At 41.4% G+C, this 8,575-nt stretch overlaps 2 non-coding genes across 2 annotated transcripts; both read left to right on the forward strand.

Annotated features, from left to right (window-relative positions):
* Positions 1 to 3,289: 3,289 nt before the first annotated feature.
* On the forward strand, positions 3,290 to 3,406 carry LOC130421553 (U5 spliceosomal RNA). The gene has a single exon (XR_008906867.1). It is a non-coding gene; the product is annotated as a U5 spliceosomal RNA (small nuclear RNA).
* Positions 3,407 to 3,661: 255 nt separating this feature from the next.
* Positions 3,662 to 3,733, forward strand: trnae-uuc (transfer RNA glutamic acid (anticodon UUC)). Its single transcript has one exon. It is a non-coding gene; the product is annotated as a tRNA-Glu (tRNA).
* The last annotated feature ends 4,842 nt before the right edge of the window (positions 3,734 to 8,575 follow it).

An 8,575-nucleotide genomic window follows, 5' to 3' on the forward strand; every position in this document is an offset into this window, starting at 1 on the left:
CCAGTGTCAATTAATAAATGAGTAATCTACCTCATTTACTTTTAAATTTACAATGGGTAGGTTATCCGTGGGATTACTAAAAGAAAAACAAATCATTGACTTTGCATTTGGACTTAAATCGCTCTGTGGGCACCCCTAAGCATGTTTTGGATTATTTTGTTCACCCCTCTTGCTCACCCAAGACACCTAATATTGATCAGCAGAACCTTTGCCATATGATGGTGCTTGAGTTTGGTTTATCTGTGGTGCTCGAGGGAGATGTTCGTTGTCATGTTCCTGTTTCATCCTACAGTCTCTCTCCCAGTGGCCTGGTTTACCACAAAAGCGACACACCCCGGACCTTTTAAGACCTCTCCGAGGCAGGCCCCAATTGTATTGAGGTCCGCCCCTTTGGTTTTCTCTGGTACGCATCGACACTGCAGGCATTTGCTGTTGAGAAGCTGCCAGCATAACTTCCTGTTTCGGCTTAAACAGAAAAGAAGTGAAACCACCAGATACATCTAACTCACGAATGCGTTTGCAAAAATCTTCAACAGTTTGTTGCATTAAATTTGCAGTCGATACATAAACCAAACGTGCCAAATCAGGATTCATAATTTTTAAGCACGTATTTATAAACATTGAAGACATTTCACAGCCAACTGGAATACGAGTGTCTTCTTCCCACACACATATAAAATGAGAAACAAAAGCAGAAGCGGATTCAACCTTACTTTGTTTGGTATTTATGGCATGGGTCAAATCTCTACAAACATGAGCACGTGCATCTAGAAAATGTTTAACCTGCTTGAAAAATGTAGTGACATTATCTTGATCGGCCCACCAAAATTCATGAGGGTCTCGCTGTATACCGGAGCCCTCCAAGTCATTGTTATCAAGACTTAAAGCAGGGATTTCCACAGTTAAAGCAATTCAGTAACATCATCAGATAAAACTCTTAACAAGATTGAGCGGTATCTGATCCAGATAATTGTTTAACATATAGTATAAATGTCTGTCATCGTTGCCGGTTTAAGAATAATTGTAGGACCCTCTTGGACCCACGCCATTGACGCCTGTGCTGCAGGGCGTAAAGTTTCTTTGTTTAACTCGGGAGGGGGAGAGGGTTGTGGACTAGAGGGAATTGAAAGCAAAGAGGGCTACAAATTTGACAAAAAACTGGTCTGAGCATGAGTTTGGACAGAAAGCACGGCTCTATCATAAGGTGGCGGTGTCTGTACTGTTGACGGCACATCGATCTATATTTTGTTCGATTTATTAACAAGCATGGGACCTTGGTTCCATATTTTCTTCCTTTTTTGCCAAATTTCATACGATTCACACATATATTTATAATCCCATTGGGGATCACCCCATCCACCCTTAACCATGGATTTCATTAACTCCATATCATCTTTCTTAAAAGATCCGAATCTGGGATATTTGTCAATTTGTGGTCCGGCATTTTCAGACTATCCAGCCAAATTATCAACAAATGGTTGAGTCCAATAACCCGTGTTATTTCTGAACATAAAATCTACCGCGTTTCAGCTGGTAGTGGTTTAGATATTTCTTGTCCCACACTCAACGATTTTAACAAATCAAATATAGAAAGTAAAGAAGAAAATAAAAGACGAAAACTTCCCCCACAAAATCCAACTCCTTTTTTTTCGTTATTTGTTACAATTATGTAATATTTATATAATATCTCAAAATACGCGTTGTGTGCATCTCGACTGCTTATCCTGGCCCTCGGTTAAGGTCACGTAGTGTCACACGCAAATGCAGAGACCCATCACAAACGTGCGGAAACTGCCATCAACAGTATATCACATGAAGGTTATTTAAAAAAACTCTTACCTGTGTGAGACTGCTGGAACCCGTAGAACTTCAGTCTAGCGTGATCTTCAAAACACAGATTTATCAAGTTGGTTTCCCCGGATTTCCGATGAGTAAACTGGGCGAATTTCCCAACTTCATGTTCCTTTCAAACACTAAGTTTCTTCCTGTGTTTTGGATTACCCTTTAAATCAAATCAGAAATAAGTTGGATGTTGTGAGAGAATTCTTCTGCCGATCTGGGAGCACAAGAACTAGACACAGAGGCATCCAGCTTTTGAACGCATTTATTTTAGAAACTACAAGTCTTTATATACAGTAGGTACCAAAAGGCATCTGGATGGTTTCATATGTCCAGGGGTTCACAGAATGACCAAGTAAGGTAAAGCAGGAAAGACAAAGAATGTTTAGCTTAGAAGGAAACCCCCATATAGCCAGAGGGAAACCCTTCCCCTAACTATCTAGCCAGGAATGTATTCAGTAAGCTTAACAACTTCACATTTCATTAGTTTGCAGGCTTGAGTTCATTTATGCGGAAATTAAATCTAACACTAACTAAATGTTCCATCGCTAGGCCTGGGAACCGAGGCCTTCATGAAAGACACCACGAAGAGAAGTCACTTGCACGACCAACGTGGGGCTCAAGCCCATGACACTGACTCTCACCCTTTACTGACCCTGAGTTTAAGAGTGTCATGCTCTACTGACTGAGCTGGCCGGGCATACCTTTGGCCACCTAAAGGCTGACAAAGCAAAACATAGGGAAAAATTGGCAGAGATGACCCAAAACAAGACAAAAGCTCCCCGTCTGGGAATCAAACCCCGGTCTTCGTGTGACAGGTGGAAATACTGTCCACTATACTATCAAGGATTGGCTCACAGTTGCAGAAAAGTTGTGCCGAACTCCAACCAATAGTTCATAGCATTCTCGTTTGAAAGATGAGTTTTTTTTATTTTGGATGTGTGCAGGAGCAAGGCTGAAGCTGGGCTCATTTAGAGTGTTGTGCAGACTTTCTTAATCCTCCTCTGGACCTCGGTGGAATTCTCACTAGATCATCACACTTTAACTTGTTGATGAAAAATAAATCAATAGAAGGAAGAAGGACGCCGTACCCTATCCATTTCCATTTATTCATTTTGCAGACGCTTTTATCCAAAGTAGGAACGCATATAAACCATGTGTCAACCCGCTAAACAGTACCGTTGTTCTGCTTCAGCTAAAGTTGTTGGAGATTGAAGACTTATTTTATTTCCTAGGCAGATCCAGATCCTAGTACCTGTGGTCGGCAGTATGCTAGCTTCAGGAACATCTCTTCAGAGTTGGCTTTTGCAGTAATTTGTTGATAGCAGAGAACTTTGTCTCTTTAGCCCCTCCCAGATGGAATGATCAGGGAGGAGCCTCCACCAAATATTAGCCCCTTGAACATTGTGGTGCGATATAGGAAGCCCACTGGGCCGAGAGCTGCTGGGTGTAGCTCGAGTTTCTCATGATCTACACATAAATCTTCCACCTTTTACGAAAGATTTCCCTAGAGTGAAACCAGAGTGAGTTTAAAGTAATTTTTGACGGCTCTGCTCACAGCAGGCCTTCTTGGTTTTGCCAAGAACCAGAGAGTTTTAGAATCTGCCTCTGTTGGATTGCTTCTGCACATCGTTGTCTCGTGGCTCTTTTGGGACACGTGGTTTTACCCCGTTTGTTGCCAGTTTATTGTCAGCACCTGCTCAGATAGGTAGAGAGTCTTCTGCGATGCTCTTCAGATGTGTGATTGTTATTTCGCATCCTCTGTGCTAGGAAACAGTTGAACTGCACTTCGCCTCCAGGTTGGAAGACGACAGCTAAGGCGTCCCATATGGTCTAGCGGTTAGGATTCCTGGTTTTCACCCAGGTGGCCTGGGTTAAACTCCCGATATGGGAATCGACATTTTCTTGATTGGTTATTTTCAAATGAAAAAGAGGGTGTTTCACAGTGATGCTCTTTCGAGTCAGCTGTGTAGGAGGTCAAACAAATAGCCACTTATCTCGTTTATCAGCCTTTCTGGGCACCTTCTACATTTTAAGCCCTTTGCATAATCCAAATTCAAGTGCGCACACAGTATTTACCTTGTATTATATTGTGCGTCATGAGGTCTCAGGCAACAAGTACTGGTCTCACAGTGTTGTGTCCTGGGTGCGACAATTGAAAAGTACAGAAGATACTGTTGGGAAATTTTAACGAGATGACTTTACACGGTCTTGACGTTTTTAACCTCACCGCTGTGGGTACAAAATGCTCTTTCCAGTTCTGCAACGTAATCTCGGTGAACGACTTGCTAGCAACAGGCAGTGTGCAACAGCAGCCTTACGGTATTGTTAACAAGCCTTCCAAGCAGAAAGAACCCTTCTCCACGACGTGATTTCAACACGCAACCTTCTGATCTGGAATCAGACGCGCTACCGTTGCGCCACTAGGCCCCTCTCGGGAAAGTGCTAACAGATGGGTAAAGTAAGGCTCTGTCAAACAGCCTCGTGACGCGACGTGCCTCCAAACTGAATGGTGCAGAGTGGTGTGAAATTCTTTTGAACTGGTTTCAGATCCCGCAGGGCCCCATTTACTTGCAGGTAAGTGTTTGTGTAAGGCAAGGCAAGGCGAGTTTATTAATATAGCACATTACATACACAAGGGCAATTCAAAGTGCTTTACATAAAATGATTGACAGAAAGAAATAAAACGTATCTTTAAAATGCAAATGATTTAAGATCACAAATACTTTAGATTTTAAGAAACAATAAAACAGCAATAAAATTGATTAAAAAATGTGAGTGTATATATAAAAAGAATGAGACCAAAATAAAATAAATAAGAAATAGAAGTGCAGTTGATGTAAACCAGCACAGTGCTCAGGTTGTGAATAAACAGCTAAACAAGTGTGTTTTTAATCTGGATTTAAAAGTACTGTAGCTACTGTTGATGAACATCTGATGTCTTCTGGAAGCAGATTCCAGTTACGGGTGGCGTAATGGCTAAACGCTGACTCGCCCTGTTTTGAATGAACCCTTGTTATCTCTAACTGACTGTATCCTGATGATCTGAGAAGTCTGTTTGGTTTATATTCAATGAGCATATCTGAGATGTATTTAGGTCCTAGACCATTGAGTGATTTATAGACAATTTATAATACTTTGAAGTTGATTCTAAAAGTAACTGGTAACCAGTGTAAGGACCTGAGGATTGGAGTGATATGCTCAGATTTTTTGGTTCTGGTCAGAATCCTGGCAGCGTTCTGTATGAGCTGCAGCTGTCTGATGGTCTTTTTGGGAAGACCTGTAAGGAGTCCATTACAGTAATCAACCTTGCTGGTGATGAAAGCATGGACTAGTTTCTCTAAATCTTGGCTTGAGACAAAACATCTGATTCTGGCTATATTTCTGAGATGGTAGTACGCAGATTTGCTTATTGCTTTGACATGACTGCTGAAACTAAGGTCCGACTCCAAAATGACCCCAAGATTTTTAACCTTGCTTTGTGTCTTTAGACCTCTTAAGTCAAGGTATGTGTTTACCTTGTTAGTTTCATCCTTGTTACCAAAAACAATGACTTCAGTTTTGTTTTTATTTAACTGAAGGAAGTTTTGACACATCCAGCTGTTAATTTCATCAATGCACTGGCAAAGAGAGGCAATAGGCCTGTAGTCATTGGGTGAGAGGGCTAGATAGATCGGAGTGTCATCTGCATAGCTGTGGTAGGCAATTTGGTACTTTTTTATTATTTGACCGAGTGGGAGCATATACAAATTGAAGAGGAGTGGAGCAAGAATTGAGCCCTGTGGAACACCACAAGTCATGGGTGTCCAGTCAGATTTATGGTTGCCTATGTTCACATAGTAACCTCTCCCTTTAAGGTATGACCCAAACCATTTAAGTACCAACCCAGAAACCCCTACCCAGTTTTCCAGCCTATGTAGGAGTATGGTGTGATCTACCGTGTCAAAAGCAGCACTGAGATCTAGTAAAACCAGAACTGATATTTTGCCTGAATCAGAATTCAATCGAATATCATTAATTAACTTTATGAGCACTGTCTCTGTGCTATGATGCTGACGGAAACCAGACGGATAATTGTCCAGGTAGCCATTTGAGTTCAAGAATTTGGTCAGCTGATTGAAGACAACCTTTTCAATGATCTTGCCTATAAAAGGAAGTTTTGATATTGGTCTGTAGTTAGACAGTAAGGTTTTGTCTAGATTGCCCTTTTTTAGAAGAGGTTTAACAACTGTATTTTTAAGGGACTCTGGGAAACTTACTGAGAGCAGTGAGGTATTAACTATTTTTAGTAGATCTGCTTCCAAATAGTTAAACACTCTTTTAAAAAAGGATGTGGGAAGTGTGTCAAGGCTGCAAGTTGACGCCTTAAGATTATGTACCGTTTCCTCCAGACAAAGTTACTAATTTCTGATGTACTGAAGTCAGACTGACCTGACTACCGCATGGAGCTTTGCTGATTTCCATTCTAATATTACTGATCTTTTGAAGGAAAAAAGTTGCAAACTCATTGCATTTGTCATCAGACAGCATTTCCCTCGGAACTTGACTAGGGGGATTTGTTAGTCTCTCTACAGTTGCAAAACGGGTGCGAGTGTTATTTATTTTGCAGTTTATAATGTTAGAGAAAAAATTCTGTCTAGCTTTGCCTAAGTCAACATTGAATGCATGCAGACAGTCTTTATAGATGTTATAGTGAACTTCAAGTTTGTTTTTTCGCCACATACGCTCAGCTTTTCTGCATGATCTTTTCATGCTTTGTACTGCTGGTGTGTTTCTCCAGGGTGCGTTACGCCTGCCAGTTATCGCCTTGACCTTTACTGGAGCAATGGCATCGATAGCATTTTTAACTTTTGCATTAAAGCTATCGAGGAGAACATCCATAGAGTCTGCAGATATACTCGGTGACAGAGACATAGCATTCACAAATAGCTCACTGGTTTTCTCATTTATGAATCTCTTTTTATAGAAACGGGTCTATTTTCAGTGGCAGGACTGATTGATATATCAAAGAAAATACAGAAATGATCAGACAGAGCCACATCTCTAATAATAGTGGATGAAATGTTGAGACCCTTGCTAATGAGCAGATCCAGAGTGTGTCCACGATTGTGTGTGGGACCGTGCACAGGCTGGATCAGATCAAAAGTGTTTAAAACGTTTAAAAGTTCCTTTGCAGTGTTGTTTTCTGTCTTGTCTACATGAATATTAAAATCTCCAACAAACTCAACAAAGCAGTCAAATTCTGAGGAAATAGCTGATAGCAGTTCTGAAAAATCATTAACAAAGACTGGGGAGTATTTGGGAGGTCTGTAAATAATTGTAAACAGAATGCGTGGTGCAGCTTTTAGAGCAATATTCAAGAATTCAAAGTACAAAGTGTACCTTCGGACAGACTGCCTCTATTAAGGTTTCACATTTTAGCGGCACCCTGTGCACATGCGGAGGAACGTTCACGAGCGTGTGCTCCCTGGTGGTCAATTGGCTAGGATTCGGCGCAGCCCGGGTTCGATTCCCGGTCAGGGAATGAGGTTTTGGACGCCCTCTGGCTATTTTTCATGGGACTTCAGGAACTGCGTTTGGCACCCTCACACTGGCTGACAGAAATCAGCGCACAGCCGTTTCCATGCAAAGCCGAGGCTGGAGTCTCCAGCGTGTGCAAAGCAATATCAGAACTGGGAATGGAACCCACGCCTCCAGAGGAGACTTGCATCTCAACACAGCACCTTAGACCTCTCGGCCATCCTGACTTTTGTAGGATCTGCTCGGACCAAAGGTGACAATGTGGGCATCGTGAAACACAATGACCTCTCAGCAGGAATCTCATCTGCGCCAGCAGTTCTGATCCAACTGCCCTCTCTTAAAGCATCCATCATTTCACCAGGATAGATTCCAATACACTCCCCTGGACTTCAAAGGAGTCCCAACGGGGAGGACGGAGTGCTCCCCCAAGCGAGAAAACCATATGGCTTAAAAAGGAATGCGCCCACTAGTTTCATTCCTCTTTAATATGTCTTTCTTTCTATTTAACCACAAAAGAATGGTCTAAATGGGTATACACCTATATCTCCACATTGTATGCTTGTCCCATGTTATTCGGCCTCATCTATAACTTTTGACCGTTGCTGTCTAATGCTCTGTGCCATGGCACGCCTCGTTGGCGTAGTTTGGCAGAGCGTCAGTCTCCTAATCTGAAGGTCGTGAGTTATGTATACTGAACCAATTGCATTAATGATGAGCATGTTAAGAGCATTTCCTAATGAACCCTGTTTTAATTGGGAAGATTATTTAGAATCAGTTCTTGTATAAATGGCATGGAATGGCGGCATTGTTAATAGCTTTGTCAGTAGGCTACTTTGCTTGCGGTGAATCCATTTCAATTGTTACACTCTGTTTTAAGGTCAAAAACTTGCTCGTTGTCGCTTTAAAGGAATAAACTATTCCTTTAATGCCTTTAAAACATGATCAAAACAGTGATGTGTTTCAAATGACCAAAGTTCAAATAAGTGAGCAAAAAATTGTTATGCATCCCTATAGCAAAGCTGTCTTTTTTTATTGGTTATGCTCAAAAGTTAAGTGTATTAGAGTTTCTCATAATCTCATTTGTTTAATTTACAGACCATTTTGACCATTTTAAACATGATACGTACTTACAACTCAGCCTCTGCCTCACTTTTTCCCCACTAACAGAGTGAAGAATAGACAGAGATAGCTAACAACAATGGATAATTTTGTACAG

Source organism: Triplophysa dalaica, chromosome 5 (assembly GCF_015846415.1).
Source record: "Triplophysa dalaica isolate WHDGS20190420 chromosome 5, ASM1584641v1, whole genome shotgun sequence".
NCBI lineage: Eukaryota > Metazoa > Chordata > Actinopteri > Cypriniformes > Nemacheilidae > Triplophysa > Triplophysa dalaica.